The sequence below is a fragment of the Eleutherodactylus coqui genome, chromosome 3 (genome assembly GCF_035609145.1).
Source record: "Eleutherodactylus coqui strain aEleCoq1 chromosome 3, aEleCoq1.hap1, whole genome shotgun sequence".
NCBI lineage: Eukaryota > Metazoa > Chordata > Amphibia > Anura > Eleutherodactylidae > Eleutherodactylus > Eleutherodactylus coqui.
The window spans coordinates 201,366,710-201,391,000 of NC_089839.1; the positions used below are offsets into that span (position 1 = coordinate 201,366,710).

General features: G+C 41.4%; 1 protein-coding gene across 1 annotated transcript in view; it reads left to right on the top strand.

Moving 5' to 3' along the window:
* LOC136621338 (G-protein coupled receptor 22-like) overlaps positions 1–24,291 on the top strand; it is a 218,994-nt gene that overhangs the window by 154,252 nt on the left and 40,451 nt on the right. Inside the window, exon 2 of the mRNA XM_066596784.1 lies at positions 4,515–4,701. The gene's annotated coding sequence lies outside the window, so the exon portion shown is untranslated. The remainder of the gene's footprint in view (positions 1–4,514; positions 4,702–24,291) is intronic.

The window sequence follows — 24,291 nt, forward strand, 5'->3', positions numbered from 1 at the left end:
AGAGAGGATCATCTGATTGTCTGAGAAGTATTAGCAGCTCTAACTGTTTCATTGTCCGCCATCCAGAGACAGGTGGTGCCATTGTTGCAGTCCTCTGTGTCTGATGGAACCATTTATGGGTGCTTGCCTGAGGGACATTTGGTCTTACGGGGCCTGTTACATGTTCTGCCTTTGATAGGGGGGTATCACACAGTGCCATCGATGGTGAAATAAATTTATTGGGCTCCGAATACAGTAACAGGTAGCAATAAAAAAAAAAAATCGATACAGATTTAGTGGAACTGTAATCATACTGGCACACAGAGTAAAGTTAATGTGATTTTTACCGCTCTCTAAATACTGTACAAATGAAACCTCCCCCAAAATGGCATTTTTTAAAATTTCGGCCCACTTTGTAAAAAGTTTTCCCTACGTTATATGGCACACTAAATTGTTAAAGAAATACAACTTTTCCAGTAAGGATAAGTTTACATCTGCAGTAGGGGATTCTATATTCCTGCATTGTTAAAACAGAATCCCCCTGGCTGAACGGATTCGTTTTATGATCCTATTGATTATAATGGGGTACGTTCGGTTCTTGTCACCCTGTCCTGCATTTTACTGGATGAAAACATCCACTATGCATTACTGTTTTTTGTCCAGCATGTCATGCCAGATCTCTGCTGGAGGTAGATGTGGACACAGCCTAAAACACAAGCCCTCATATGGTTATATTGGTGGGAAAAATAAAAAAGTCATCACTCTTGGAAGGCAGGGCTGAAAAAACAAAATTGAAAAAACAAAAAAAATCCCTGTTCTTGAAGTGTTAATCACTATTAATCAAGTGTTAATTGTGTAAGGGAAGCTTTAAAGATCGTAGAGCATTAGTGCTATTCACACTGTAACAAGGGAAGGGGGGCCTACAGAGGATACCGAGGCATCGGCTGGAGTAGGATCAATACGGGGAGTGCAGAACTGGAATAAATATCTGGGTTAATGTAGGAACCACAGATAAGAAGGCTTCATTCTGGATTTCTGTCTGGGGAAAAGCTTCCAAGACTTTGCTAATTACAATCCAATATTCATCAAACAAACTCCTCTCCCCAGTCAGGGTTCAGAGAGGTTCCCAGCCAGGGTTCAGAGAGGTTCCCACGCTGACGGCTGGTGTGTAGCGCTGATGCTGGATGTTGACACAAATAAAGTACATTAAGTACAACTCAAACGTGGAATACCATGTTCTATTAGGTTCGAAATTCTGTGCTGATTAATATCTGGTATCTTTTCATCGTTTTTCTGATAGCTCCAACGTAGTGGCCCAGTACATGCTTTTCTGGCCCCCTTCATAATGTCATTCATGTCTGTCTTATGTAGATGCTCTGTGCAAAACTGTCCTGTCATTCTGTTATGTGTATTGCACAACTGCAGCAATTGATGGGTTAATGTCTGCAAAGTATGAGCTGACTGTTTGTAAATGTATCAATTCCATCTTCAGTGCTATCTTGAGTCCCATCTGGAGGTACATCACAGAGGCACATGGAGGCACCTTCAGCCCCCATGTGTTGAAGATAGAAGAAGATGAGAGATTTCCAGCACACCACCAGCAATGCTACTAAAAAAGTGAGCCCCCAAAAGAGAGAGAGCATAAGTTGAGCATGCGTGTTCTTGTGGCAAGGCCTAGTGCAGAGGTACTGTTATCTAATCATTTCACACCCAGTGTCCTGCAGTCTGGGACTGCCAAGTGGAGGTACTCTAGTTTCATTGTTTACACTCAAGTATCCTAAAGCTTGAGTCCTGCTGAGTGGAGGTACACGTCTTTATTTAGTCACACACAGGCGGCCTGTCATGTGGAGGTACTTTGTTCCATCTTATTCCTGCTAGTTCTAAACTTGTCATTTGTGCTTTGTACTGCTGAAGTTTATTAAGTAAAGTTATTCCAGGCCCTGACCATTCCCGGGGACCTGAGGTACTATACTACTGGCTGTGGCACGTTTATTTCTCCGCCGATGTTCATGTCGGTCGGTACTGGAATGGTGGCATCACGCTTGACAATCACAACACCTGTTCCCCAGTTTATTGGGCATCCCCATGCCGGGGGTGTCCGGGAGAGGCCCAGCGCTGCCCTGGCCTTGGCTACATGCGTCCCTCCAGGAGGGAGCAAGGTAGGTGCCACCGTGCAAGCCAGCATCTTGCCCTCCCAGCTCCTCAGCATATGCCATGTGTCCAGGGTCACCCTACGGAATGCTGCACCAAACTGTCATGTACATGTGTCTTTTGTGTTGGGCACTGTCATTTAACCCCAGTTGAGGATGCCTACCGGTCAGTAGACCATCGGCCCGACCTGAAATGTGTTCTAGAGGACAGTGGTGGTATTTATTTTTACCATCCGTATCAGTGAATGGTAAAAAATATAATTAGCTAGTGTTAGCAGCTAATTATCAGTATTTTCCTGTATGTATTTTTGTGCGATGCATTTTTAACATTAGAAAGTCCTATTGACTTTTGCAATAAAACTTTTTAGCGCAGGCGGCAGACATGAGATGTAAGATTGTTTTTTTTAAAAAGCATCGCTGACGCTCAAAAATCGTGGGAATAAAGACGCGATTTTGCCGTGAGTTTCTCGCACCAAAATCGCAATTACCTGTGTGAAACTAGTCTTAGAGTTCCCTTACATGTGCATTAGCGGCTACCACTAGCGCACACGTTTTTCCAATGATTACTGGGCAGGTGCAGCCTGGCAATTAGCTCTAGCATAGTAGCATTAACGGTGCTTGTGTAATAGCACCCTTATATGTTTGCTGGTTCTCCTCATCTGTTCATCAGGTTCTGCCAGCAAGCCAGTAATTACCTATTTAGTAGTCAATGAGTCTGCAAATCTAGACAAGCATTGTGGAGTTATCCTAGTATGTGTTCCACTCTGGTTCTGATTCTCTGTATATCTGTTCTGTTTACCTGTATCTGTCCTCATTGCCCTCCTGTATTTCTGTCTCTTCCGATTCCTGGATTCTGACCCTGCAGCAGAAAGAAATCCAACTGATAAAGGTGTTACTCCTCAAGTATTGCAAAAGAAAACATCAGATTTCTGATTAAAATTCACTTTTTTACTAAGAGACAAAAAAAGAAAACATAAAAACTATGCATTTCAACTCCGAAATGGGGTCATCCCCAGGTATATAAACATAAGAAAAAAAAGCTAATATTTACGAGTCTTGTATATGTCTAAACAAGCATAAACCACCCATATAGACTTAAAAAATATTTTCTTCTGTTTGTATACCTGAGGAAGACCCCATCTTGTGGTTGAAACACATTTTTTTGTTTCTTTGTTTCTGTTAATAAAAAAGTGAACTTTAATCAGAAATGCGTTTTAATTGGCAGGACTTGAGAAGTAGCACCTTTATCAGTTGGATTTCTATCTGCTGTAACACAATACCTGGTTTGATTTCTGGGAAAAGCCCTCTGGTGGACTGAGGCTTGAAACTTCCCTTTCACATTTGTGGCTTTGAGGTGTCTGTATGTTGTTTTGCACATTCTGGCACAACTTAGCAAGGTGAGAGTATTAGCCAGTATACGTTACACCGATTTTATTGAACTTACCACACAAGATAGCACCCGCCTTGTTCCTCCCCTCCCTTTTCTTTTGTGCTTTTTCCCCCAAGTTCTTTTGATTTGGATTCTGACCTTGGATTTGCTTTACTTCCTATTTGCCTGCAGTCTTGTACCTTGTAGTCTTCCTGGTTCTGACCCTGAGGGTGCGGGCAGACGAGCGTAGGCGTATTTACGTTCGCACGAGCGCAACGTATAATCGCCCGAGCGATCGTTTTTCACCAATCACGACCAGAGCTAGAAAGCGTATTTTCGTTTGTTCCTACTTTGCAAACGGTCTTTTCGGCGATCGAATATGCGTTGGCGCGTATTTCGGTCGCATATGTTCCGTTTTTTTCGAATTGCCGTTTTTACGCACCGTAAAATCGCCCATGTGAACGAATACATTCGAAACCATTGCCTCAGATGGTCACGTATATACGTTTGGTCGCAAAAACGCGCCGTTTATGCGCTCGTCTGCCCGCACCCTGACTCTGAGTTTTGTGTATCCTTTGGTTCTGATGTTCTTCCCAGACTTCCCAGTGCTGACTCTTAGCGTGTTTGACTCTGTTGCATGTTCACTCAACCAACCGTCAGCTACTTTGTGGATGCAATCTAGAAACTGTAGCAGCAAAAACCTGATCCATCAAAAAGGGGTTAAAGGGGGAAAACCTGCAGTCTCTAGAAACCGCTAACCAGAGTAGCCAACACAAAGCCTGGTTATTGATGTGTGTTTGCTGAACAGGTGATTACTCCCATGAAATGGCATACAAACACCCAGCATAGGTATAGTTACAACATAAACCACTAGGGGGAGCTAACTGAAGACAGTTTTACAATTGAATTGAAAGTAAGCTGAATACTAAATGCTAGTTCATGCATCCAGTACAAATCTTTTAATTTGGCTTTCTCCTTAAACAATGCTGAAAAAATTGCTTCTTTGTGTTTTGCAGGTGCTCCTAGTGTTTCATTGGTGAATTAATTACTCCAGCTTTGCCTCCATATTTCTCCGGTGGGGTGATGGTACCAGTAACAGTGGCGACCTCAATGTATGACACAAATGTTTTGGTGATTCCACCAATCACATTCCTCCTCCTTGGAATTTTGCATTCATTCATATGAATGTGTCTAACACTTCAGGTAGGTTCCTAAATATGACAACTCTTATACTATAATGATGAACATTTTTTACAGTGGGCGATACCATGTGGTCAGTATGGTTGCAGGTATTCAGCTCAGTTTGCCAGGATTCTGGTTACTCTGCCATGAGTGGTTCCCCCACTCATCTTGGCAATAGATGGGTGATAATGAGCACAAGAGTAAGCTTCTTCCTGAGTTAAGCCGCCTATACACTTGATATTAAACCTGGAATAGCTGATTTCGGCCATTTCAGGTGACCACTGTCTGAAAAAAACTCACAATCGTTCACAATACACAGATTGCAGAATATATTCTTCCAAAAATATGACCCATCCAGTTAGAAAATATTGCCCATGGCACGATCGTCCAAATTCAACTGATCGCTTGCTATTTGCAGAAGCCTAGTGCGTCTTTTTTAAAAGCCGTGTTCGTCATTGACCAGTTTCCTCTGGCATGTTTCCGGTGGGATTGTTTGTACAAGTGAACCCACAGACAACTGACTGGTCGATGAATATTTCATGTATATGGCCAGCTTAGGGTCAAACTCACTTGAGTGTATAAAACCTCATCTGTGTTTATCTATGTGCAGTTCCATATGCGGTCCCTATGTCCGTTTTTTTGCTTCCACATGTCATCTGTTTTGGTGGACTGTGTGTCCCTGTAAAAAAATGTAATGTGTGAATTGGCACATGGAGGCCTATTTAACAACTCCTTGATGCCAAAAAAAAGTGGGCATGGTCCAGCTTTAGGAGGTATCGCCCATGTAGCCGATCTATTTTACTATAATTTACACTATAAACTAATGTACATAAGGCTGCCTTCACATCTGCGCTGGGGATTCCATTTTCCTGCTCCATTCTGGGAGCCGGAAAAGGGAATCTCCTGGCTGAACAGGTCCATCTTATGACGGAACCGAACAGCACCATACGGACCCTATTAACTATAATGGTCCTTTTGGTTTACGCCCAGCAGCCTGGCATTCTACCGGAAGAAACAGCACTGCATGCAGCGCTATTTCTTTCGATGTTTTGTGCCAGATCTGCAACTGAAGTTGAGGTACTAGCGGAGAAGTGAAGGCAGTCTTACACTAAAAGCTCCAGCTCCTGATTGGAGTGGGTTTTCCATTTGCCATGTGGCTTGTGCCTCTTAATACATTTGTCACTGGCAGATAGATTTACAGTGTAAGGCCTTAGTCAGACGGGCGTTTTTTGCCGCGATTTGCGCATGCGCATGCGTCCGGCGATTTTGTAAAACCATTGCTTTGCAATGGTATCGGACACATGAGCGCTTTTTATGCGCTCGTCCGATAAATTATAGAACAGAAATCGCAGATCGCACCTATCTGCGATTCCTGTTCTCTTCTCTATATGCGCTCAATGGGGCCGGCGGCAGCAGCGCCGACCCCATTGAGAACATATAGAAGACAAATCATTCTTCTCTGCCACAGCTGTAACAGCTGTGGCAGAGAAGAACGATGTTTGCCCATTGAATTCAATGGAGCCGGCAATACAGTCGCCTCCATTGAAAGCAATGGGCTGCCGGCGAGCGCAGGATGAATTGTCGGGAAGGGCTTAAATATATAAGCCCTTCCCTGCAATTCATCCAGAAAAGTGTTAAAATAAAAAATATACACATACTCACCTGCTCCCGACAGCCGGAGTTCCGTGCGGCCGTACTGCAGTGGGTGTGAAGGGGGTGTGAGTCAGACCTGTCCCCTGATTGGCTCAGCGCTGAACCTGTCATGTCCTCACAGCATCATAAACTAAATTATGGGGCTACCAAGGGATGTGACAGGGAGCCGGGTCATGTATTTTTTATACTCATTTGCTGCTGCAATCCAGCGCTGTCACCCTCCAAAGATTGCACAGCACTGAAAAATCGGACTCTTTTTAGAATGCAGTGCCCACGCTTTCCAATACACGTTTCTGTCTAACTTTATACTATCTATCCATTTGGCTTAGTTGATGCCAGTTCTTGTGCCATGATTTTGGCTCATGATGTCACATGTAGACTGAAGCAGGTGGTGGTGTTATGTATGGAGCGGTGGTGACAGAAGGAGGTAGCGTAAGAAAAAATAAAAATAACTTTACTAAACCGGAACAGTACATATACTTGAATGTTACTTCATAATAAATAATAGTTTAAACTTTTAAAGAGACGGTAGTCAATTACTTGTCACCCATTATATGTATGCTCATTACTTGTTGTCCTACTTTGACATACTAAAACACTTTAACCGGAGGTCACATTTACCATATGCCTCAATCTCGGTCTGGCATACTTTACTTGAGGAGCCCCACAGCATGCGCTATCATGGCGACCTCGGTGTTCAGCAACTACGGAGAGGGTGACTCCCTCTCCTTCCTCATAATGCGGGGTCCTTCGTCCCAGTGATCCAGCCGGTCATCCATTCAGCCATCTCTTCAGTCCCGGGGTCATCAGTGCCATGTCAGTCTCTGGCAGTCTCACTCATGGAAGCTCTCCAGTGCACTTTCAATAGTAATTCCTTGAAACTTTTCTAATATCCATCCCCCGACTGGCTCTTTTAAAAAGCTTTATATAATTGGACTTCAAGGAACCCCTGGTTCAGGGGCTAGGTGCTGGATCCGCATCTATCAGACACATATGACATACCCTGTGCCATAGAGGTGCAAAATGGGAATGCCCACTTTACCAAATTGTGACTTTACTTGTATCCATCCCCTAAATCGTAATTTTCAATAACATAATTGTAATCAATTTGTCAAATTATGTGGCTTCTAAAACCAATTGGTTGTTTCAGTGTTGATTTTTTATTTCCGCGTGTAATACTGATGGGTGGTGAATGGTGCCAGCCTAGCGACTGGCACAGGAGAGCTTAGCTACTGATTGCTCCTGCTGGGGAAGTGCAGGAACACACCCTTGTCCCAAGCTTTCATGTACCCTACATCTAACCTACTGCTACTCCTTACCATCTGAGCGTCTCAGGACTCGTTTCTTGAACGTCTTTCGAATATGCAAATACAAGTCAACTCCATGAATGACATCTCTGCCAATTTCCTACCATGTCTGTCTATAACATCCCTGCAATAAGTTTATAATCATGCAGCCCAAGAGGGTAAAACAGGCAAATCCTCTTGCCTGTTCTTGGAATGCCCCCCTTCCCCCCACCATTTACAAATACAGATCTGTGTTCTTCTTTTCAGTAAGCGGCAGAAGTGAAAGAGTTAAATACAAGTTGTTGTTACCCTAGCCATAGGACAACTCCGCCTGGATTTACTGCTTAATAACAGTTCAGTTTTCTTCCTTTTATCTGTACATGAAAGGCGGAGGACTCCCTAGTGATGCTATGAAAAACGTATTTCTCTGACTTCCAGGATCTGCAGCAGTTGCCCCCCTCTCGCCCTTCCTTAACCCCTTTGTGACCAGCCTATTTTGTGCCTTAAGGACCAAGCAATTTTCAGCGTTGCATTGCAAGAGCCATAACTTGCTGCCATGAACGTATGAGGGCTTGTTCTTTTGTGGGAAGAATTGTATATTTTAATGGTAGCACTCTGGGGTACATATGATGTGTTGTAGAACTTTTACTGTGTTTTTGGAGGGGGGCAATGGAAAAAAACGTACAGAAATTCCTCTATTGTTTTTGGATTTTGTTTTCACAGTCTTCACTAGAGATGAGCGAACACGTTCGGCCCCGCCCCTTTTTCGCCCGAACACCGAACTTTGCGAACACTTCAGTGTTCGGGCGAAAAAAGTTCGGGGGCCGCCGTGGCAGCTCGGGGGGGTGCGGCGGGGAGTGGGGGGGGAGGGAGAGAGAGAGGGCTCCCCCCTGTTCCCCGCTACTGCCGCCCGCGCCGCCGCGCATCTCCCCGCCCCCCGGCGGCACCCGGACCTTTACGCGCGAACACTGCAGTGTTCGGCAAAGCCGGTGTCCGGGTGCGGATGTGTCCGTAACGGACATGTTCGCTCATCTCTAGTCTTCACCATTTGGTAAAAAAAAAAAAAATAACAAGGAGATTCGTTTTGATTTGCACCACTTTGAGGTACATGTGACTTTTCAATGGCTGTCCAAAGGGAATTTATATTTAGCAAATCCACGAGGGAGGACAAACGCAAATCCGCATCCCATAGGAGTGCATTGACCATCCACGGTTAATTGAATAGCCACAGATGGTATTTTAATTTGCGGTTTTCACATGCGGGGAAAAATGCAGAATGCTCCATTTTAACATGCATCTTGCGTGCGGGAGCTCTATCTCAATTGATCTCCTGCATGAAAAAAAAGACAATTATAGTGCATCCACAGCAGAAATCCACGTGAGCCTGATTTTTCCCTGTGGCATGAGGCCCGATAGTGTTTTTTTGGGAGGTGAACAAACGAAAAATAGCAATTCTGGCATTACTTTTTAAACTTATGTTTAAAGCATTCACTTGGTGTGATAAATTATGTGTTGTTTTTGTTAAACTTTTTTGTATTTTATCCATTAAAACTGTTTTTTGTAGAAAAAAATTCGTATTTTTTAACCCCTTCCCTCCATATGACGTAAGGGTACGTCATGGCAGAGGGGTACTTCCCGCAACTGGAAGTACACTTACGTCATAGGGATAGCGTGAGACCATAAGAGATGTGGCAGTGGGAGCTGACTGTTGCTGATAGCCGGCCTTCCGCTGCAACAGCGGGGGGTGCTCGAAGATGCACCCTCCGCTGTTAACCCCTTCTCTGCCGCGATCTATGTAGATTGCTGCATTGGAAGGGTGCACAAAGGGAGCGAGTTCCCACTGTGATATTATTGGGCTCTCGCAATATTTTTCTGCCATGGAGCCCTTTTTGAAGCAAAAGTTTCTAGTGGAGCCCCAAGGTGTGGGCAGCGGAGGGGTTAGAGGCGTGGCTTATCACAGCATATAATTTTTACTTCCGGCATTATAAAAAAGGACAGGACTGCTTAAAAAAAAAAAAAAAACATATACATTATATTTAAATTAACATACTGCAGAATTAAATCCCGCACCACATGTTAATATCCGCACGGGCTTTGTGCAGATCATCCACAGCGTGTGGATTAAATTTTCAAAATCTTATCCACTTTGCTACTATAATTATTGTAAATTCCGTAGCAAATCCACCTCATGTAGTGATAGTGACCCCCTATATTTGTGTCCCCACTAGTAATAATGACCCCACATTGGCCTCAGAAGTAATAGTGACCCCCCCACAGTGGCCCCAGTAATAATAATAACAACCCCACAGTAGCCACATTCATATTAACCCCCACAGTAATATTAACCCCACAGTAATATTAACACTCTCAGTAATATTAACCTCTCAGTAGCCACAGTAATATTAACCCCCTCAGTAGCTCCAATAATAGCCCCCCAACCCATATACTTACTTTCTCCTTGTTGTCAGCGCCACTCTTTTTCTGCTCAGCACTGATCCCCGGTACACACTGACAGAAGTGTGTGAGCCCGAAACGCTTCCTCCCCGAGTCCTCTTCTGCGGAACTGAGGAGGAGAGGACTCAGGGGAGAAGGATCCCGGGTGCACACTGACGTCAGAGTGTGCGCCGAGATCAGCATCGCAGCGTGTGCAGAGCACAGTCTCGGAACCGCTGATATATATCATTAATAAAGTTACAATTTCTCAGTAGGGTTATGATTGTCTGTCTGTTTTTTAAGGTTTATTGCCTTTTTTCTTGCCATTATGATAGCAATGTGCTCTTTCCTGAAGAGCAAAACTGTTCAAATTCTGCCCTATAGGGTGTTGTACTACAGTCCAACACTGGTTATATAGAATCAGAGGGTTTGAAAGTAATCTACAAAAGATGAGACACCTGTAGGAATAGATACACCCAATGTCAACAGCTGTCCTTTAGTTAAAATCAAATTCACACTACGATTGCGTTTTAGGTTAACATTTCACATGTTTGGGTATTTAACTTTGAACCATTCCACATTATTTGTTGGACTTGAACTCTGTTAATATAAAAAAAGTAACTGGAAAAATTGAGGTGTTCTAAATCTTTTGACCGGTAGTGGAATGTCTTTTGAAACAGGTCCACAATATGGATCCAGATTACGGACGTGTTTTTAAACGATTATCTGAAATTGGTCTTCATCAGTACAAGACAAAGCAAAGAATTTAGGGTTACTCCACATTTTTTGTAGATTTTACTAGTGTGAAATAGTGACTGTTCCTTTTAAAGTATCACATAGATAAATCCTATGTGTACATTACATCAAAGGCAAATATTGCTGAATCACCAGATTGGACACTTTCCAAGGGGCCTTATATTATGGAATCCATGCTGAGAGGAAGAGGTGATATTTTCCACATCTGACAGCATCCCTTCATTATCTGCTTTGCAACAGAGAATCTGTCAGGAAAGTATGAGGAGTGCAGGTCAGGGACCAAATGGGCTTGCTGTGAACTGGTTGAACACATTTTCAGTGCAGTTCAGGATTCGGATACACTAAATGTTATTATCACAATTCCCATTGCCAACGTTTTTCTTCTGTGACAACCGGTCATTAAAGGGGTGGTCTCGCGAAAGCAAGTGGGTCTATACACTTCTGTATGGCCATATTAATGCACTTTGTAATATACATCGTGCATTAAATATGAGCCATACAGAAGTTATTCACTTACCTGCTCCGTTGCTAGCGTCCCCGTTGCCATGGTTCCGTCTAACTTCGGTGTCTTCTTGCTTTTTTAGACGCGCTTGCGCAGATGCATCTTCTCCCTTCGGCTGGTCTTGGAAGCATCGGAGTTTTGGCTCCGCCCCCTTTTCGCGTCATCGCGTAGCTCCGCCCCCGTCATGTGCCGATTCCAGCCAATCAGGAGGCTGGAACCGGCACACGTCATGGGGCGGAGCTACGCGATGATGCGTACAAGGGGGCGGAGCCAAAATGCCGATGCTGCCGAGCGGAGCCGAAGGGAGAAGAAGGGAGAAGACGGATCTGCGCAAGCGCGTCTAAAAAGGCAAGAAGACACCGAAGTTAGACGGAACCATGGCAACGGGGACGCTAGCAACGGAGCAGGTAAGTGAATAACTTCTGTATGGCTCATATTTAATGCACGATGTATATTACAAAGTGCATTAATATGGCCATACAGAAGTGTATAGACCCACTTGCTTTCGCGAGACCACCCCTTTAATTTACTACCAAAGGAAAAAATGTAATCTTATTTTCCCTTACTTCATTTCAGTTCAATGATCCTTGTCCCGGACTCGCACATTGTGGTGATCAAAAAGTTGACTAAATGTCATAATCAGTGTAGTAATGGAATTTCGCTGAGGAATGAGAGCTAGCCTAACTCCAGGAACCAGTGATATTGTTGAGACAGAGACATAGGAGTAAGGGTGCTTTTACATTTGCACTCAGGGTTCCACTTCCTGCCAGTTCGGAGCAGGAAAGGGGAATCTCCATGGTTAAATGGCTGTCTCAGGATAGAACCAAACAGCGCCGAACAGACCACGTTGACTATAATGGGGTCTGTTCAGTATCCGCTCAGCTGACCGGCTTTTGGACGGAAGACAAATCACTGCATGCAGTGCTTCCGAGAGAGGTTCCAACACAGATGTTAAACCAGCCTAACCTGGAAATTAGTGACATCACTGAGTCAAAATCCTTTCCGTTTTCTAGAAATCAGTGACATCAGAGGTAAAGTTAAATTAGTAACCTTAGAACTAGTGACATCAAGTCAACAGTGAAAAATCAGTAACTTAGTAACTAGGGTTACTAGACTCACAGCGGGGCGGCTGCAGGAGATTTCTCTCCTTGCGCTCCCTCGCCCCTCTCCATTGACTTAACATAGCGGACATTCAGTACTGAAGGCTGCTATTTACACTAAGCGATCAGCTCATCGTCCATTGTTTATGCTGCATAAACGATGGAGGATGAGCTGATCACTCAGTGCAAATAGCAGCCATTCAGTACTGAACTGCCACTATGTTAAGTCAATGGAGAGAGGCGAGGGAGCATGAGGAGAGAAATCTGCAGCCTCCCTGCCACCCTGCTGGCCGCTCTGTGAGCAAGCCAGCGCTACTAGTACATGCCTGACATTTGTCCCATCTAAATGGACCTTTAGGGGGCTAAAGGCCCCTCCATCACATTAAAAAACACCAGTATTATAAATGACACATGGTATGTAGGGGGCCTTGTTCCAGATTTGGCATTGGGGCCCAAGAGCCTCTATTTAACCTTCTGCCTAATCTTTTCAGATTCTAGCAATGTCCTTTGCTGCTAGTGTTGCATTGATGGGATTCCTAAGAGACCCAATGATGCAGAGGAATTTTTTTGGTGTGGCATGCCGAACTTTTGTATCTGCTTCCATGAGCCTTTAGCTACGCTTCTAACTGAGGCAGAGACAAATCAGTAACATAAGAGCTCATGACATCACTGAGGCACATTAGTATCAGTAACTTAGCAACTACTTACATTGAGGGATGGACAAATTAATAACTTAGGAATGAGTGACATCACTAAAGCAATAATAGTCTTTATTTGTATAGCACTGACTTAGTCTGCAGCACTTTCAAACACAGGGGAATACAAACAATACGACAACAACAAATGGTGTACAATTATTTGGCAACAAACGGGGTGGGGGTGACGCGGGAGGTGTGGGGGCAGGAGATGAGGCAAGGAGGAATACAAGCAGTATGTCAATTACATGTGATATTCAGTCATTTAGAAACAATCGGAGAGGGGGTGAGAAGGAGGTACAGGGGCAGGAGATGTATATGATAGGCGAAGTAGGAAATGTGGGGAGCCAATAAGGAGGGGCAGGGAGCATATAGTGGGTGGGGGCTTAAATCAAGAGATTTGGTATGCTTCTTTGAAAAGATGCGTTTTTATGGTGCATCTAAAGCACCATGCATCGGTAATTGATTGGATGTTTTGGGTAGAGCGTTCCAGAGGATCGGTGATGCTCTAGAGAAATCCTGTAGGCAAGCATGTGAGGTTCTTGTTAGAGGGGCATTTAGTCTGAGTGTGTTAGCGGATCGGAGTGTGCAGTCTGGGTGATGTATGGACAGGAGGGAGGTGATGTACAGTGGTGCGGCGCCATGGAGAGCTTTGTAAGTGAGGGTGAGGAGTTTGAATTTAGTTCTGTAGTGTATGGGCAGCCAGTGCAGCGATTGGCATAGCGCAGAGGCGTCTGAGTAGCGGCTGGATAGAAAAATAAGTCTAGCTGACGCATTTAATATGGATTGGAGAGGGGAGAGTCTGGTGCAGGGAATGCCGATGAGTAGCGAATTGCAGTAGTCAAGTCGGGAATGGATGAGGGCGACAACGAGTGTCTTTAGCGTGTCCGTGGTAAGGAACGGACAGATTTTAGCAATATTCCTGAGGCGCAGGTGGTATGTTCGGGCCAGAGATTAGATGTGGGGGGTGAAGGAGATGGCAGAATCCAGTGTGATCCCAAGGCAGCAGGGATGCTGTCTGGGGGTCATGGTGGTGCCAAACACTGATATGGAGATGTTGGAGGGAGGTTGACTGGAAGGGGGAAAGACAAGGTGGTCAGTTTTTGAGAGGTTAAGTTTGAGAAAGAGAGAGGACGTGGTGTTAGAGGTGTATAGCTGTGTATCATCAGCGTATAGATGGTATTGGAGCCCAAATTTGTGAAGATAAAGCAGATACATATCAATAACTTGGAAATGAGTGATATCACTGATAGGGATGCATATCAGTAACATAGAAACGAGTGTCATCACTGAAGCTGAGACAAGTCAGTAATTTAGGAACTTGTAACATCACTAAGGCAGAGAAAAATCAGTAACTTAGAAACTACTGTAGTAAGGTCACTAAACTAGAGAAAAATCAGTAACTTAGGAACTAGTGACATCACTAAGGCAGATACATATTAGTAACTTGTAAATTAATGACATCACTGATAGAGATACATTTCAGTAAGGCCGCCTGCACACGAGCGTTCCGGATTACGCCAGCGGATTTTCACACCCGGGAGACCTGCGTATGGCACCTAAATGTGCTTGCGGATAGGTGCGGATGCGTGAAAGATCACGCGCGGATATATGCGGATGTGCTGCGGAAAGAAACTCGCGGAAAAACCTGCAGCCTCCTGCCACACCTACTTCCTCTAATGTCATAGCAACCAGTGTCTTCATCCGCAGCTGCACCGCGGAAGTACTGCGTGAAAAAACGCATCCATTCAATTGTATTGGAGTCTCCACGCACAGAATCCGACCCAAATTAGGACATGCATGTTTTTTTCTAGCGCGTGAAAATCCGCGATGCAAATCTGTCCGTCTGGGGACAACTGCGGATCCCCATAGAAGTATATTGGCTGCGGTCAGGGGCGGACAATGTGCTTAAAATACCGTGGCAGAAATTCCGCCCGTGTGCAGGCACCCTAACTTAGAAACTAGTTACAACATTCAGGCAGAGATAAATCAGTAACATAGGAACTAGTGACATTACCGAGGCAGAGATGAAACAGAAACTTAGAAGCTAGTGACATCACTGAAGCAGAGACAAATCACTAACTTAGAAACTAATGACAATACTATGGCAAATACATATCAGTAACTTAGTAACTAGTGACATCACTGAAGCAGAGACAAATCACTAACTTAGAAACTAATGACAATACTATGGCAAATACATATCAGTAACTTAGTAACTAGTGACATCACTGAAGCACATGTTTTATCATCTCCCTAGGAGCCATTGGGATTGCTTTGAGACATATTAGTTAGGCTGCCTTCACATCTGCACAGGAACATTTCATTTGGGAGGTTCAGTTGCAGATCTGGCACAAAATACTGGAAGAATATCTGAATACCTGAAGTTATTTGACTACAACCAGGCCATGAATCCCTAGTGATACAGCTACCAAAATATGAGAACAATGAGACATTACCCTCTATAACCGACATCAACGTAGCTGTCCCATTTCCAATTCTGACCAGCCTATTACCACCTGGGCTGACATCGACCTCCAAAGTCGGGAAAGCCCCAAAGCTGATGTAGTCAGCAGTTTTCAAACCTGCACAGGGACACCTCAATGGATTTCAGTACTCTAAGAACCAATGATATTACCAAAGAAGTAAACTTATTAGAACTCCAGGAATTTGTGACATCACAGGTGATATCACTAAAACATTGGGGGAGGTTTAAAGTGCCACCAAATGTCAAGGATGTAGCTGGGTAGAGGTGGCAAGCAGGATGTGAACAAGCCACTCTACCTTGACCAAGGTATCAAGACGCAGAGCTGGGGCAGCAGACTGCATTTTTTCCCCCAGCATCAAGAAAAATCTAACTTCAACTGGAAGGGGGTCCAAACTTGCAGAATCCAACCCATGAGATGTTTTGATGTTCTCTTTAAACCTAGCACTCATTTTCGAAAGGGCGTCAAGGAACATTTGAGTTAAAAAGAGGTTTCCTTGTAATGTGTTTTAGCATTTGCAGCTTAATTTGCTGGTCTATCACCCTCTACAATCTCTTCTCCCTCAAGAAGTCTTCAACCACTGAGGCGGCTTTGAGCACCTTAAGAAATTGTCTTTATCTTGCAGAGAAGATGTTTTGCAGAACGAATTTGGAACCTTTTGATGAAAAAACTCCAGCAAACAGTCGACTGCCCACAGAGGACGCTGAAACACTCAGACAGATCCTCTCCTGCTCTGAAGTGATCTGACAGCTTGTACCTGCAATAAATTGACATTTAATGTATGAGGGAAGGAATAGGAGGGGCACTAAGGCTACAGGCTGCACAAGCCTCAAGTATATCTCTTGCCTTTTGTATGCCAGGAAAATTTAGGTCAGCCCTAATCCAGGCTTAAAATCAATAGCATAAGTCATTTCTTTGTAGGGGTATAGACAGAGTACATAGTGTACCGAAAGGGTGGTGAGCGGCCCTGACTATTCATCACTTGCTCATATCCGTCTACTATGGAGTTGAAGTGCACATACAAGGGGATTCGTACATTTCAAAGCCGTCCGACAGGAGAAAGACCTTTCATCAAGTGCCCTCTCCTTCATTTACTGTAGACAAGTAAAGAACTAATAATGTGTATAAGAGGTTACTTCTCAATTGATTACATGAGTGAGCAGGCGGGTAAATCCCACATAAACCTATTAGCATCAGAATCTGTCATTATACTTGTGGGCTGGAGGCGTACTGTACCTACAATACATGAGCATGCAAAATGTTATATAGTATAGGCAGTATTATAGCACTTATACTCTTATACATAGGAACAGCATTATAGTAGTTATATTCTTGTACATAGGGGGCAGTATTATAGCAGTTATATTCTTGTACATAGGGGCAGTATTACAGTAGTTATATTCTTGTACATAGGGGGGCAGTATTAGAGTAAATATATTCTTATACATAAGAGGCAGTATTATAATAGTTCTATTCTTGTACATAGGGGGCAGTATTATAGTAGTTATATTCTTGTACGTAGGGGGCAGTATTACAGTAGTTATATTCTTGTACATAGGGACAGTATTATAGTAGTTATATTCTTGTATATAGGGGGCAGTATTATAGTAATTAAATTCTTGTACGTAGGGAGCAGTATTATAGTAGTTATAGTCTTGTACATAGGGGGCAGTTTTACAGTAGTTATATACTTGTACATAGGGACAGTATTATAGTAGTTATATTCTTGTACATAGGAGGCAGTATTATAGTAGTTATATTCTTGTACATAGGGGCAGTATTATAGTAGTTATATTCTTGTACATAGGGGCAGTATTGTAGTAGTTATATTCTTGTACATAGGAGGCAGTATTATAGTAGTTATATTCTTGAAAATTGGGGCAGTATTATAGTAGTTATATTCTTGTACATAGGGGCAGTATTATAGTAGTTATAGTCTTGTACATAGGGGGGCAGTATTATAGTAGTTATATTCTTGTACATGGGAGCAGAATTATAATAGTTATATTCTTGTACATAGGGGGCAGTATTATAGTAGTTATATTCATGTAGATAGGGGCAGTATTACAGTAGTTATAGTCTTGTACATAGAGGGCAGTATTATAGTAGTTATATTCTTGTACATAGAGGACAGTATTATAGTAGTTATATTCTTGTACATAGGAGGCAGTATTATAGTAGTTATATTCTTGTACATAGGGGGCAGTATTATAGTAGTTATATTCTTGTACATAGGAAGCAGTATTATGGTAGTTATATTCTTGTACATAGGGGGCAGTATTATAGTAGTTATATTCCTGTACCTAGGAGGCAGTATTATAGTAGTTATATTCCTGTACCTAGGAGGCAGTATTATAGTAGTTATATACTTGTACATAGGGGGGCAGTATTATAGTAGTTATATTCTTGTACATTGGGGACAGTATTATAGTAGTTATATTCTTGTACATAGGGGCAGTATTAAAGTTAGTTCACATGCTAAGAAAATGTTGTGAAACTTCGGTGCTGGAATGATCTCTGAAATTCCACAACAATGTACAGTACAATGTAAGTAAATGGGGTTTTAACAAACGTGATTCACTCACAGCAGAAAAAACTGCATCAGAAGATTGTCACACTGCAGATGTTCAAAGTATGCGCTGTTGCTGAAAAGCGATAGATTTTCACAGTGGATTTCATTCATTGGAATGTAACGAGTAAATTCCACAGTGAAATTTTTTATTGAGGATTTATTCAGCAATTTTTGCGCATAGTCTTAGAGTAGTTAAATACAAAGGCCTTGTCTAATCATTTACAAATTGTCCTGTTATATACGGGTTAAATGTTTCTTGCCAAATGTGTTTTAGAAATAGTCAAAAATAATGTATAGGAAAGATGAAGGCTTTGACATAGCAAATTCTTACATTTTGCAGCATGAAACTGTACATATTTATATCCCTTGTGTGATTCATTGGGTATATTGCGCCTGTCTAGCAATGAATATGAATAGAGTCTGAAGGGATCAAGAAAGTAATAACTATTACCTTGTCATGTTGGAGTGGCACATGTCACCTGGAGTTACTGGTACAAGCCTATAAATAGTATTCATTTGACTTAGTAGCAAGGACAGCGAAACAATGAACATACCGCATGAAGGCAAATGTGACACCTGGTCCTTACGGTAAATATCACCTCTTATAGGGCAGAGAAGCAGAAATCCATTCACTGGAATATGTATTCAGATCAGACTTAATATAGATCTTAAGCTTAAAGGAATTTTGCAGGTTCAGCAAATAATGGTTAATCAATATACAGTGTAATGAAAATGGATGCGGTTTTCTAATACACATTGTATGCCAGTTCCTTACAACTTTCTTGCTGTCAGTGAACGGAAGATTCATTTTGTAAGAGGGGTGAGCTGTGCCCTGTTCCCCACTACACATTATAGCTGTCTCTGGCCCCAGATTTGTAGCAGCGAGGCAGCTAGCATGTCATCACTATGCAAATAGAGGCAGAGTGTAGACACAGCAGTGTGACGCAGCAGTCGAGAGAAAGAGGCACAGAGAGCCAGGTAAGGGCAGAGATCACAGCAGCCATAACCCCTTAAGAACGCAACCCTTTTTTTCTGATTTTTCTTCCCCACTTAAAAAAAAAAAATCACAACTTATTTTGTGGAGAAAATTTTAATTGTAAGTGGAGTGAAATGGAAAAGACACAATACAGCCATCTTTGGAGGAGTGGTGGGGGTCTTGTTTCTATGGGGTACACAGCAGCAAAAGTGACACAACTCTATTCTGTGGGTCAGTACGATTGTGAGGATACCAAATTTGTATAGTTTTTATTGCTGTACTACTCTTAAAAAATATAATATCCTGAAGGGGCAACTGGATCAGCACCGTGATAAGGAGCAGTGCACACAATTGAGGGTGATGCTTTACAGAATTGGCAGCTGGAGTCAGTTGAGGTCATGCCTCCTGCCAACGAAGTGTAAATGGGGCCCCCAAAATTTTGGTGTGCGTACCGTTAAGAGTACAACCCTATTTCATATTCCCTGTTAGAGCATATGATCATTCTAGAGAATGATCTCCTGCTCAGGACCCCTATCTATAACCAGAAGAGAGAGGTATCCAATAAGAGCAGCTCCCTTTGATGGACCTTGAATTATATGATGGCTATTCATGTAAATGGCCATCCTATAATACTACATTTACCCTGCAGCAGTCACTGCAGGAGAAATACTGTACTTGGTTGTCTGTAGCTTCTCCCAGCAAAATCAGCTAATTGCATGGACTGCTGAGAGCGGAACCCAGAGTGATCAGCTGTTCATCCTGGACCCTTAATTCTGTGTGGAACTGCACATGTTGGAATAACTCCTTTAACCCCCTTAAGGACCAGAATGTTTCAGTCCTAAAATGACCAGACAGACACTTTTTAGCAATTTTATGCATTTGGTGGTTTTATTGCCCTACTTTTTTTTTATTGGCCTGCCAAAAATTTTTGCTGCATTTTTTTCTTTTTTCTTCCTGGGACATAGAGCTATTTAACAGCTTTTTTCACTGAAACAGGAACAGCATCCATAAGAACCCACATGGCAGGGGAAAACATCCGGCTATAGTGAGAAAAGTCATTGGGAGAGCTGATCTGGGGCTGCTAAGAGCCTGCCGCTCTGTTATGTTGGGAGTCGCCAGCAATTACATGATTCCCTGGTCTGATAGAGGAAATGACACTGCTATTTCCTCTATTCTCTACATGGCGCTCATTGTAGAGAATAGTGCTCAATTAACGCTATGTAGAGAATAGAGGACAAAGACAGACGGCAGAAAAGGATATAATCTGCAAGTGTCTTCTCCTGCAGGTCCTTGGCTATCTCTCACAGCCGAGCACCAAACCTGCTACTACTGCCAGACTGCAGGAGCTTTAATCCCACACCATATTTTTACTGGGATTAAACTGGTTAAGTATGGGTGATCCATAGTCATTCTTAAAACCAACAGTGCAATCAATCTCACACTTCTACTAGTTCACTCTTCCATATGATGCTCTGACAAATTGCCTGCTCTTTTAGTGTTGGAGTGCATTGCTCCACTCATCCTTTCAATGGATTTAAAAAGCATTGTTATTCCCTGAAGTCCTCTTGCTGTAAACACTTAGGTTCTTTTTCTTGTAATTTTCTGTGGAAATCATCCTAAACAAGGAATACTACTCCTGCCTCCAGCAATCATATTCTGCAGCTTAATGCACAAGCCTGTGTAATAGTAACCCTTTTCTGCTAGCTTCATGGGGCATCAGCTGATAAAAAGCACATTCTTACTGTCCCCAATGATGGACTGGGGGTTACTGGAAAAACTGGATATCTCAATTCAACCCCAGTACTTACAAGATCTCAATGTTATATTCTGGTACATAGGGAGCAGTATTATAGTAGTTATATTCTTGTACATAGGAGCAATATTAAAGTAGTTGTATTCTTGTACATAGGGGACAGTATTATAGTAGTTATATTCCTGTACATAGGGGCAGTATTATAGTAGTTATATTCCTGTACATAGGGGGCAGTATTATAGTAGTTATATTCCTGTACATAGGGGGCAGTATTATAGTAGTTATATTCTTGTACATAGGGGGCAGTATTATAGTAGTTATATTCTTGTACATAGGGGGCAGTATTATAGTAGTTATATTCTTGTACATAAGAGGCAGTATTATAGTAGTTATATTTTTGTACATAGGAGGCAGTATTATAGTAGTTATATTCTTGTACATAGGAGGCAGTATTATAGTAGTTATATTTTTGTACATAGGGGGCTGTATTATAGTAGTTATATTCCTGTACATAGGAGCAGTATTATAGTAGTTATATTCTTGTACATAGGGGGCAGTATTATAGTAGTTATATTCCTGTACATAGGGGGCAGTATTATAGTAGTTATATTCTTGTACATAGGGAGCAGTATTATTGCAGTAATATTCTTGTACATAGGGGGCAGTATTATATTAGTTATATTCTTGTACATAGGGAGCAGTATTATAGTAGTTATATTCTTGTACATAGGAGGCAGTATTATAGTAGTTATATTTTTGTGCATAGGAGGCTGTATTATAGTAGTTATATTTTTGTACATAGGAGGCTGTATTATAGTAGTTATATTTTTGTACATTGGAGGCTGTATTATAGTAGTTATGTTCTTGTACATAGGGGGCAGTATTATAGTAGTTATATTCCTGTACATAGGAGCAGTATTATAGTAGTTATATTCTTGTACACTGGAGGCAGTATTATAGTAGTTATATTCCTGTACATAGGAGCAGTATTATAGTAGTTATATGCTTGTACATAGTGGTCAGTATTATAGTAGTTATATTTTTGTACGTAGGGGACAGTATTATAGTAGTTATATTCTTTTACATAGGAGGCAGTATCATAGTAGTTATATTCTTGAACATAGGAGGTAGTATGATAGTAGTTATATTCCTGTACCTAGGGGCAGTATTATAGTAGTTATATTCTTGTACATAGGGGGTAGTATTATAGTAGTTATATTCTTGTACATAGGAGCAGTATTATAGTAGTTATATTCTTGTACATAGGAGCAATATTAAAGTAGTTGTATTCTTGTACATAGGGGACAGTATTATAGTAGTTATATTCCTGTACATAGGGGCAGTATTATAGTAGTTATATTCCTGTACATAGGGGGCAGTATTATAGTAGTTATATTCCTGTACATAGGGGGCAGTATTATAGTAGTTATATTCTTGTACATAGGGGGCAGTATTATAGTAGTTATATTCTTGTACATAGGGGGCAGTATTATAGTAGTTATATTCTTGTACATAAGAGGCAGTATTATAGTAGTTATATTTTTGTACATAGGAGGCAGTATTATAGTAGTTATATTCTTGTACATAGGAGGCAGTATTATAGTAGTTATATTTTTGTACATAGGGGGCTGTATTATAGTAGTTATATTCCTGTACATAGGAGCAGTATTATAGTAGTTATATTCTTGTACATAGGGGGCAGTATTATAGTAGTTATATTCCTGTACATAGGGGGCAGTATTATAGTAGTTATATTCTTGTACATAGGGAGCAGTATTATTGCAGTAATATTCTTGTACATAGGGGGCAGTATTATATTAGTTATATTCTTGTACATAGGGAGCAGTATTATAGTAGTTATATTCTTGTACATAGGAGGCAGTATTATAGTAGTTATATACTTGTACATAGGGGGCAGTATTATAGTAGTTATATTCTTGTACATTGGGGACAGTATTATAGTAGTTATGTTCTTGTACATAGGGGGCAGTATTATAGTAGTTATATTCCTGTACATAGGAGCAGTATTATAGTAGTTATATTCTTGTACACTGGAGGCACTATTATAGTAGTTATATTCCTGTACATAGGAGCAGTATTATAGTAGTTATATGCTTGTACATAGTGGTCAGTATTATAGTAGTTATATTTTTGTACGTAGGGGACAGTATTATAGTAGTTATATTCTTTTACATAGGAGGCAGTATTATAGTAGTTATATTCTTGAACATAGGAGGTAGTATGATAGTAGTTATATTCCTGTACCTAGGGGCAGTATTATAGTAGTTATATTCTTGTACATAGGGGGTAGTATTATAGTAGTTATATTCTTGTACATAGGAGCAGTATTATAGTAGTTATATTCTTGAACATAGGAGGTAGTATGATAGTAGTTATATTCCTGTACCTAGGGGCAGTATTATAGTAGTTATATTCTTGTACATAGGGGGCAGTATTATAGTAGTTATATTCTTTTACATAGGAGGCAGTATTATAGTAGTTATATTCTTGTACACAGGGGGCAGTATTATAGTAGTTATATTCCTGTACATAGGAGCAGTATTATAGTAGTTATATTCTTGTACATAGGAGCAGTACTATAGTAGTTATATTCTTGTACATAGGAGGTAGTATTATAGTAGTTATATTCTTGTACATAGGAGGTATTATTATAGTAGTTATATTCTTGTACATAGGGGCAGTATTATAGTAGTTATATTCTTGTACATAGGGGGCAGTATTATAGTAGTTATATTCTTGTACATAGGGGGCAGTATTATAGTAGTTCTATTCTTGTACATAGGAGGCAGTATTATAGTAGTTCTATTCTTGTACATAGGAGGCAGTATTATAGTAGTTATAGTCTTGTACATAGGAGGCAGTATTATAGTAGTTATATTCTTGTACATAGGGGCAGTATTATAGTAATTATATTCTTGTACATAGGGGGAAGTATTTTATTAGTTATATTCTTGTACATATGGGCAGTATTATAGTAGTTATGTTAATATATTATTTTAATAGTTCTGATAGGAAAGATGTATAACTTTGCTAGCCTAGAAAATTGCTTGAATACAGAGTGTATTCAAAGTATATGTGCAACATCTCGAAGAAAGCAAATCATTATAGCAATTTCTGTGCAGACACTAGAAAAGCTGGAAATATAGTAACATTTCAGCTTTTAAAACTGCAGAATTGTGAGTGCAGCTTTGAATGGAAATTTTATTATATGATGTGAAAAAATCTCCTGACATATAATAGATACATGTAAGAATCTGTGAAGCTCAGACCATCACCATGCTTTATGGGTATCCTTTTTAAAGCCATTCAGATATACTCAGAAAATAGTCCTCATGTTTCTACAGTTGTATTTGCTGAGTGATGTAGACATCATGTTTA